We start from the raw sequence: 9,028 nt of genomic DNA, 5'->3' as shown, positions 1-9,028 counted from the left end.
TCCTGCTGGGATAACCTTTGGTTGGGGATGGCAGAATAATTTGGTCTATAGTCTATAGTTCAATCTTCAACGACTTTTTCCCCTTGCCTCCAATGTACCTCTCACTGTTTATCACCATCCCCAAGAGAAAAGGGCTCAGAAAGATTCTGCTCTTCTGGGAAACTTTCCTAAACTAGTGTCTTTTATTGAGATCTCAGAGTCAGCCTTACTACCATGACCATCAGTCCTATTTCCTGGGATCCACTGGACTTCTCAGGATGCAATCATTATCTACCCTATCCTCTATTTATCAGAGCATGCTACATGCTTCTGCTGGGGTAAATTTTGTCAGGCAATTTCTTCTACACAGTATTCTATTTAGCTGGGTAGGTTTCCCAGAGCAAGACATGTAACCCAATTTGCTGTTTGGTTTACCTCACTCGCATGGAAATATGACATTTAGAAATTTTAGTTAATCAAGTAAGAGAATGACTTCTTAGTGTTAAGATTTTTAAAGTCCCCTTTCCCTGGGTCCCCATTTCCCTGCTTCCCTCTGACTTGAAGCTATTCGTGGCCTTCTGTGCTCTTCTTTTCCCCAGAAAGCAAAAAGATTATTTGGAGAAAATCACCATTAATACCTAGCTCTCAGGCCCCCCTCCCCTATATGATCTCTGACTCTGCTTGTGAAAAACAAGTTGAGCCCCTTCTTGTCTTGAATGGTCATTTTCCTCTCCCTTTTGAAGAGGAAGATTTGTGAGAAGCAAGTTTCTCTATTAATCTATTACTCCTGCATGTTGGTAGGTAATTCCTTCCACTCTTTTTTTTTTTTAAATTTATTTATTTTATTTATTTATTTTTGGCTGTGTTGGGTCTTCGTTTCTGTGCGAGGGCTTTCTCTAGTTGTGGTGAGCGGGGGCCACTCTTCATCGCGGTGCGCGGGCCTCTCACTGTCGCGGCCTCTCTTGTTGTGGAGCACAGGCTCCAGACGCGCAGGCTCAGTAGCTGTGGCACACAGGCCTAGTTGCTCCGCGGCATGTGGGATCCTCCCAGACCAGGGCTCGAACCCGTGTCCCCCGCATTGGCAGGTGGACCCCCAACCACTGCGCCACCAGGGAAGCCCCCCTTCCACTCTTGAATAGATTCCCAAAAGCTTCTCTCAGCTTGGACCCTGACTCCACTTGGTCCTCTCCAGTTGAGTTTCTATTATCCACACTTGGCATTTTCTTCCCTCCTTTGTTGGAAGATTTGATGAGGACAAGCTAATCCACCATCTTATCTCTCAACTAGGGTCCAACCAAAAGCCCCTGATATCAAAAGATGTGCTGAGAATGAACTGGGATTTTGGTAAGATATAAGTCTCTTCCTCTATTTAACATTCCTCTTAGATTTCTTAGAGCCATACCACTGTGCCTTCATAATCTATCACTGTGTAACAATTCATCCCTAAATCTAGCAGCTTAAAACAGCAAACAGCATTATCTCTGAGGGTCAGGAATCTGGATTGACTTAGTTGGGCGGTTCTGGCTCAAGGTTTTGTATGAGGTTGCAGTTAGATAACAGTCAGGGCTGCAGTCTCTGAAGTCTTGACTGGGGCTAAAGGATTTGCTTTCAAGCTCATCCATATGACTATTGGCAAGTAGCTTTAGTTCCTTACCACATTGTCCTTTCCGTTGGGTTGCTTATGATATGACTTCTCCCAGAGAAAGTGATCCATGAATAAAGATAGATAGAAAGGTAGATATATGAATACATAGAGAGATAATCTCCCAGGATGGAGCTGAAATCTTGTTTTTAAACAGGCTCTAATCACAGAGTCCCCCTTGCTGTGAAGAGTAATCCTTACAATGTAACATTCCTCAACACAACACCTGTCATTCAAAGCACATATTTTAACTGTGTGAAAATTCTCTGTACCTGGGATGGTAAGAGGATTTCCTATCAGGTGCCTGGAGAAATGATAAAGTTACGTTCATGACGAGTAGCAAAGAGTCTATGACTGATCACAAATTTCTGCATTTGGGTATGAATGGTCTTATTGTAGCCCATCTGCCGTGAATAGGCTGTGCCCATCCTAAAAACTCTGTTTAGTGGTTCTGGGATCCCCCTAGGTTCTTTGACCATCGGCCCATTTGGACAAATGTGTAAGATGTCCAGTCCCAAGGATCTTTAGGAAAAATGTCTCCATGCATTCTCTCCCCCAGACCTTGGAAGGTGAAGGTGAAAGTTCTTTAAGTTGACAAGGTCAACCAAAAAGAACACGTAAAATAAAATTTCTCTTGTACACCCTTTTTTAAAAAAATTGCATTTTAAATGGAAAAGGTTTAAATCACATAGCTAAACTGAAGAATTTAAAAGAATTTATGAAGTTGCTACAAATATCCAATAACACACACTAGCATGAAGCAAATTGTATTTGAAAAGAAGCTCAAGAGGACAATAGTTTCTCTTAAAGCGAAGCGGGGAGAAACCTCCTGACACGATTTTATAAAACAAATATTTTAGGCATTCATGAGAACTAGTTCTGGAAGCTTGTGTAAAGAAAAGACATATTCTTTTCCAGCACCCACATAGCTGTGACTACCCTGTCAACAGTCTCCAGACTTCACATAATTGGCCCCAAGATTTTCAAATGCTTTAGCCAGATCCCTGGGGTAAAATATTTGCCATTTAAATGTCCTTTGTTTCTTTCAGTCATTTCTCTTTTTTAATATCTTACTTGCTTCTTTGTCTAATAATTAATCTTACGGATCTATGTAACCACGAATTTTTTTTTTTCTCTTTTAGAATGAATGTACAGTTTTAGGGCAAAGAAGAGTTTCTGTGATTTAGGATATGCTATATTACTCAACATTAAGTATCTTTATGACGGTATATGTAGGGGAGAGGAAGAAAAAACATTTTTCTATACACTTGAAGATGAGAAGGAGTTAAGGAGTTACTAGTAATTAATGGTTCATCAAATCTCCCTCTAGGTTACTAGCTAACATTTAAAGTAGTATAAATAATTCAGTCAAGCAATTTTTGAACCCCATAAATATTTTCTAAGTACTTACTCTGCACATTGTGTCGACAGTGGTGGCTATAAAGATTAATAAGGCAGAATCCTTGCCCTGAAAAACATACAATCTTATGAAGAAGGTAGGTACACAAGAATAATTTCCAATTTTTCTGTGATAATTGAGTAATATTGGATTATGGGTAAGTGGACATGCTCCCATTCCAAAAGAAATATGGTTTTAGATCTTTTTAAAAAATAAGATAGGGCTTCCCTGGAGGCACAGTGGTTGAGAATCTGCCTGCCAATGCAGGGGACACGGGTTAGAGCCCTGGTCCGGGAAGATCCCACATGCTACAGAGCAACTAACCTGTGCGCCACAACTACTGAAGCCTGCGTGCCTAGAGCCCGTGCTCTGCAACAGGAGAAGCCACTGCAATGAGAAGCGCACGCACCGCAATGAAGAGTAGCCCCAGCTCGCTGCCAACTAGAGAAACCCCGCGCATAGCAATGAAGACTCAACGCAGTCAAAAATAAAATAAATAAATAAAATTTAAAAAAATAAAAATAAAATTAAGATAAAGAATAATCTCTTCTATAAAGCTAAAGTAGAAATGGAAAGGATTGGGGTGTTTATACTTGGGACACCAACAGTCATGTTTTACATAGTTCACAGTGTATGAAACATCACTCTGGTGGGATATAATGATCCCACATAAAGAAATTGAATCTCCTAAAGGTTATTATATTCCTTGAAAGCCACATAGCTAGTAAGAGTTAGAACCAGGACTCAACCTCAAATATTTGTACTCCAAGTTCAAATACGCAGTATATGCAAGTAATTTTTCTCTATATCTATGTAAGCATCTTTGATGTCCAGGACAGCCCCACATGCAGGAGTATACAATTCAGTAACTCCATTTCCTAAATTTTTTCATGTTTCTTCTTAAGAAAGAGAAATGACTCTAAAGTAATTACACAAACTTACCTAGTGGTTGTCAAGCTTCACTGAAGAGAGGAAGAGAAAGAAATGTCAGAGAGAAGATTAGATTAGCAACATGACTCCAGCTTTTAAACACTACAGGAGGTTACTGGTGGTAGTTGTATAATCTGTTCTAAAGGTATCTCAGAACAGGACCAATTCTCAGCCTCTCAGGGAGGTTTTTAAACATAGTTCTGCCTGAAGGTCAGAGAGTAGAGCCGGTAACTTCAAAATCCCTATAATTACATGATTTCGGGGAAAGGGCAATAAAAACTTCTTTTTTATCCCAAGTAGAAGCAAAACATTGAGTGTCTAGGTTGCTGGTCAATAATGAATAGAATGAACTTTACTTTGTGTAACCTTGTAAAACGGAGGCAATAATCTCAAACTTTTTTTCTGCCATTATTAAATTCTAGAGTTGGAGACTTGTGACAAATAACCCAGACTTTTCTACGTTGTAACAGCCAACTTTCCCCGAGGAAAACAAGTTTAAACTTCAAAGACAAAAAGAGAAAGTGTTCCAAACGTATGGACACAAGGGGGGAAAGTGGCTGGGGGTGGTGGTGTGATGAATTGGGAGATCGGGATTGACATGTATACACTAATATGAATAAAATGGATAACTAGTAAGAACCTGCTGTATAAAAAATTAAATAAAATTCAAAAATTAAAAAAAAAGAGAAAGTGTTCAGGTATGAAATTTTCACTTACATTTCTTATCAACTGGAATATATAGCAAACCTACTATATTTAGAATCTGTGCAAGACACCAGGGGGAATACAGAGAAGGATAAGGCACAACACTTGTAATTGAGCCAAGTGTAGCAATTTTACTGGGATCAGGTTTGATTCGCCAAATGGCAAGGAATCTGTGTGATGCATTTGCACTTCTAATTAAAACTCCCTAGAGTCGTTTCTTTAAGTCTCAGCCCTAATTCATTTCCAGACAGCCTTGCAGTTTTGAGGCGGTTTGTACAGCTTCTGCTAAGACTGTGGAGAAAGCTCGTAGCAATCAGATGTCTTGTACAATTTAGAGATTAAATTAGAGAAAAACACCAAAGCAGCTCCGAGGGAAGGAACCATGGAATGGTCCTAAACTCTACAGTGTTCATAACACATATAGGCACTTGATAAATATTTGTTGATTAAATAAATGTTCTATATCAGATACTATGGAGGCTACAAAGGTGAGGAACACATGATTCCTCCTCTCTGGAGGCTCGTCTCTCATGGGGGACAGGGACACATAAATGACTGTTAACAAGATAGACTTGCCTGTTTTGGATCCCTGAACCGATCTCCACTTGACCACAACAGAGGTCACGGCAGACACTGCATTAAAAGTGGTCACGAGCCCCTGAACTTTGCTCAACATCATCCCTGTCTGCTCATCTTGCAATTGTCAGCCTTGAACCTCTTCACACATCAATGCATCTCATTCCTGACCTGTCTGGCGTTCAGTCTTGGTCCTGCCTGTTGGTGTATAGCTTCACTTGGACTGGAAAACTTAGCTGGAAGTGCTGACCTTGGCACTGCCCCAGCAAACGTTTAGGAGAGACAGCATGGCGATTAGTTAAGAGCACAGACTCTTAACTATCTGGACCATCTGTATTGGAAGCTTGGCTCTGCTATTTATTAGTTCTTTACTATGACCTTGGGCACATGATATAACCTTTTTTTTTTTGATGCCTTGGTTTCTTAATCTTTTAAATTAGGTGTGTAATAGTACCTAACTCACATGGTCCTTATAAGAACAAAATGAGTTAATACTTCCAAAGCACTTAGAAATGTTCCTGGCACATAATATCTGTGTTAAATAAAGGTTACCTCCTTATGGTTTCCTCTCAGGACCGCTTCACTAAACTGCAGACAATAGGTCTCATGGCTCTATGGCTTAACTGGGTCCTAGGACACCCTAGCTGACAAAGAGCATTGAGTGAGCAAAGGTAAGGAGGTGGGAAAGTGAAGAATGTCTAATTAAGAGTCCAGTATGGCTAAGGCAGTGGGCTCAGGGGGCTGTGCATGTAGTATTGATTTTAGAAGGTTGAAAAAGACCAGGTTTTGGAGTAACTCGAATACCAACATGGGGAGCTTGTAATCTATTCTGTAAGCCATGTGGCATCACAAGATTATGTCAGTATTCTAGAAAGAACCTTAGTAGTAGTAAGGAGGATGGACAGGAGGCTGAGAGATTGTGCAGGCAAGAAAATATTTTTCAAAAAGTTGCAATGATCTAGGCAAGTGATAATGAGACACGAAACTAAGGTGATGACAATGTCAGTGACATTGAGAGAGAAAATGCTAAGACAGGAAAGAATATTTGGAAGCAAAACTAAAAAAGAAAAATGAAGAAAAATTATTTGTGTATTTTTATAGGTCAGGCATGTACCATGCGGTTTGTAAAACATCTCATTTAACTGGTGCAACGTGTAGGTTTGGTAAATATGGATGCTTGATTAATTCAGATGAAGAAACTCAGGGAGATTAAGCAATTAGTCTGAGGTCACAGTTCACAGCAGCAGAAGACGGATTCAACCCAAGTCAATCTGGTTCCAAGGTCTGTTTTTTTTTTTTTTTTTTTCCACTGATTGTGTTCATGGAGGAAACAAGAGAAAGGAAGGAGCTGAATGTGCTCCTAAGTGCTCTTGGAGGCTAGAAATGCATTAATCCAGGTGAGCAAGTTTCAGAGATGGTATGACTCCTTTTGCTTTAATTTTTAATTTTAAATTGTTTTGGAGTGTGGAGGCGTGTGGTAGGCAATTGGAAGTTCAGGCGTTGAAAGAGGAGAGAAGTCAGGATTGGAAACATAACTTTAGAAATCATTTGCAAAAAGGCAAAAGAGTTAAAATAAGCTCTGCAAAAGAGAGAACAAAAACAGTAAGATAAAAGAGGGTCAAGAAAGGCCCTCAGTAGCACTTCATTTAATGGGTAGAAGAGAAAGAAAAGTTTGTGAAGCATAGCGAGGTCAAAGGTCAGATAGGGGAGTCCAAGACTTCAAGGAAGAGAATTTCAGCAGGAAGAAGATGGTCAAGTGTCAGATGCTGCTGAGATCAGAGAGGGTAAGAACACAGAAAAAGGCCAGTGGATTTGGAAGCCACTGGGAGCTTTGGGAGAACCATTTTAGGAGAGTGGAAGGAGTAGACCTAGATTTGCAAGTGAAGGCTTGGTAATGAAGAAAAGCAGATGGGACGTTAGGACAGGGGTGGGGAAAATAGAACATGTTTATAGGTTGAGGAGAAGTTAAGTCAGCAAGGGTGACTGGAACTTTACCGATGGAGAACAAGGCTCTAGAGAAGAATGGGGAGGATGAGATCACGTGTAGATGGGGAGCCTTCCCTGGACAGGAAGTAAGCCCCTTTCTCTTCAGAGATCCAGAGAAATTCATGGTGAAGGGCAGCATGTGACGGAAGCCCGTGTTACCCGATCTCTGCTTCTTCAAAAAAGCAGATGCAAATAATGATCTGCTGAAGTTGAATGGCTTGAGGGGCACCTAAAGGGCATGAGAAGAGAGCGTAATCTAAGGCCTCTTCTTTCACCATTTCCTGCCATAGTTTTGTTGAACGTCCCATAGTAGACATTGTATTTCCCTTGTCTTCCCTTTATTGGCTTGTTAGCTGTTTTTGTTGGCACCATGCATGAAATACAGCAGGTTTCCAGCTCTTGAAAGTGTTGTCATTTTCTCCTGGAACTTATGAAATGTATTTAACATTCTATGAAAAAAGTGAAAATTCCAAAAGAGGATACAACTGTAGCAAAACAGTAAATAAATAAACAAAATAAGATATAATGGCAACTGTTGCTATAAAAATAGTGAAATAACCCCCAGTGAGATTTTTTGGTGAATTCCTAAAAGTGATAGTTAAACCACTTAACTAAACTTTGTCTTAGATGACCAGCTACATTTTCTAAAGCCTCATGCTAGAAAAATGAGAGGCATGTTTTTACTTTTAATGATTGTTCCTCACACTGCATTTGCCCTATTTCAAGGCAAGAAGAAACATCTTTGCACAGTGTAAGTAACAACATGGCTGTTGATGGTAACAATAATAGAAACATTTCCAGTTTTCCCAAACTGTAGGTCAGCCAACCTCCTGCAAAATGTTCCCCACTTCTCCATTTTTCTAGCGATACGATGGGTGTAACAAGTGGTCTCAGGATTTTCCCGGTTGTAGAGAAAGAGTTCGTATGCGGCTGCTCTGGTTCAGTTCTCACAGCTCTCCGAGGAACACAGAAAAGAGCTGGATCCAGCAGCCGTCTCAGCCAAAAGCTCAGGAGAAAACGTGAGAGGGGGGTGGTGAAATTAAAGCCTTCCTGTATGGTGCATTTGCAATGTGGTTGAAAGAACTGGTCAGAACATCACTTTTCTTTGTTACAACACTTTTCATTTAAGGAGCTCAGACATCTTTGGCCTCCAGAAATTCCCATTATGTGGATGGACACAGTAACAAGCACAAGGCAGAAAAATCACCCAGGTATTCATTTAGTTTGCTTAGTAAAGGCAGAGGTTGGATCACATCTTACGTTTGGTCTCTTCAAAATGTTTTCCCCTAAGAAATTATTTCCCCATGCATTATGGACTGTATACTAAGTGATAAGCTCTGTGTTTTATATTTCCATAAGTTAACTTGTTTAATATTATCAACAACCCTGAAAGGTAGCTTTTATTGTCTCAGTTTTAAAAATGAAGACACCAACTGTCTGAAAATAAGTAACTCCCCCAAGATCATTCAGCTAGAAAAATGTGGAAGTGAATTTTGAATATAGACTGTATGGATGCAAAGCCCATGGTCTTTACACTATAGGAAGCTACTTATCCATGGACCCCCTACTCCCACCCACACATATACTATCACCTTCCCCCTCAGGCATAGTCTTATTCTTTGCCTTGGTTTTTAAAAATCTTGCTTTTCAGTAAATTTATGCTTAAGAACTGAAGGGGACTTCTCTGGTGGCTCAGTAATTAAGAATCCACCTGCCAATGCAGGGGACGCGGGTTCGAGCCCTGGCCCAGGAAGATCCCACATGTCGTGGAGCAACTAAGCCTGTGCGCCATAACTACTGAGCCTGCACTC

This window comes from Balaenoptera physalus, assembly GCF_965194825.1.
Source record: "Balaenoptera physalus genome assembly, chromosome: 13".
NCBI lineage: Eukaryota > Metazoa > Chordata > Mammalia > Artiodactyla > Balaenopteridae > Balaenoptera > Balaenoptera physalus.
Note: the sequence above shows the minus strand (reverse complement) of the source record.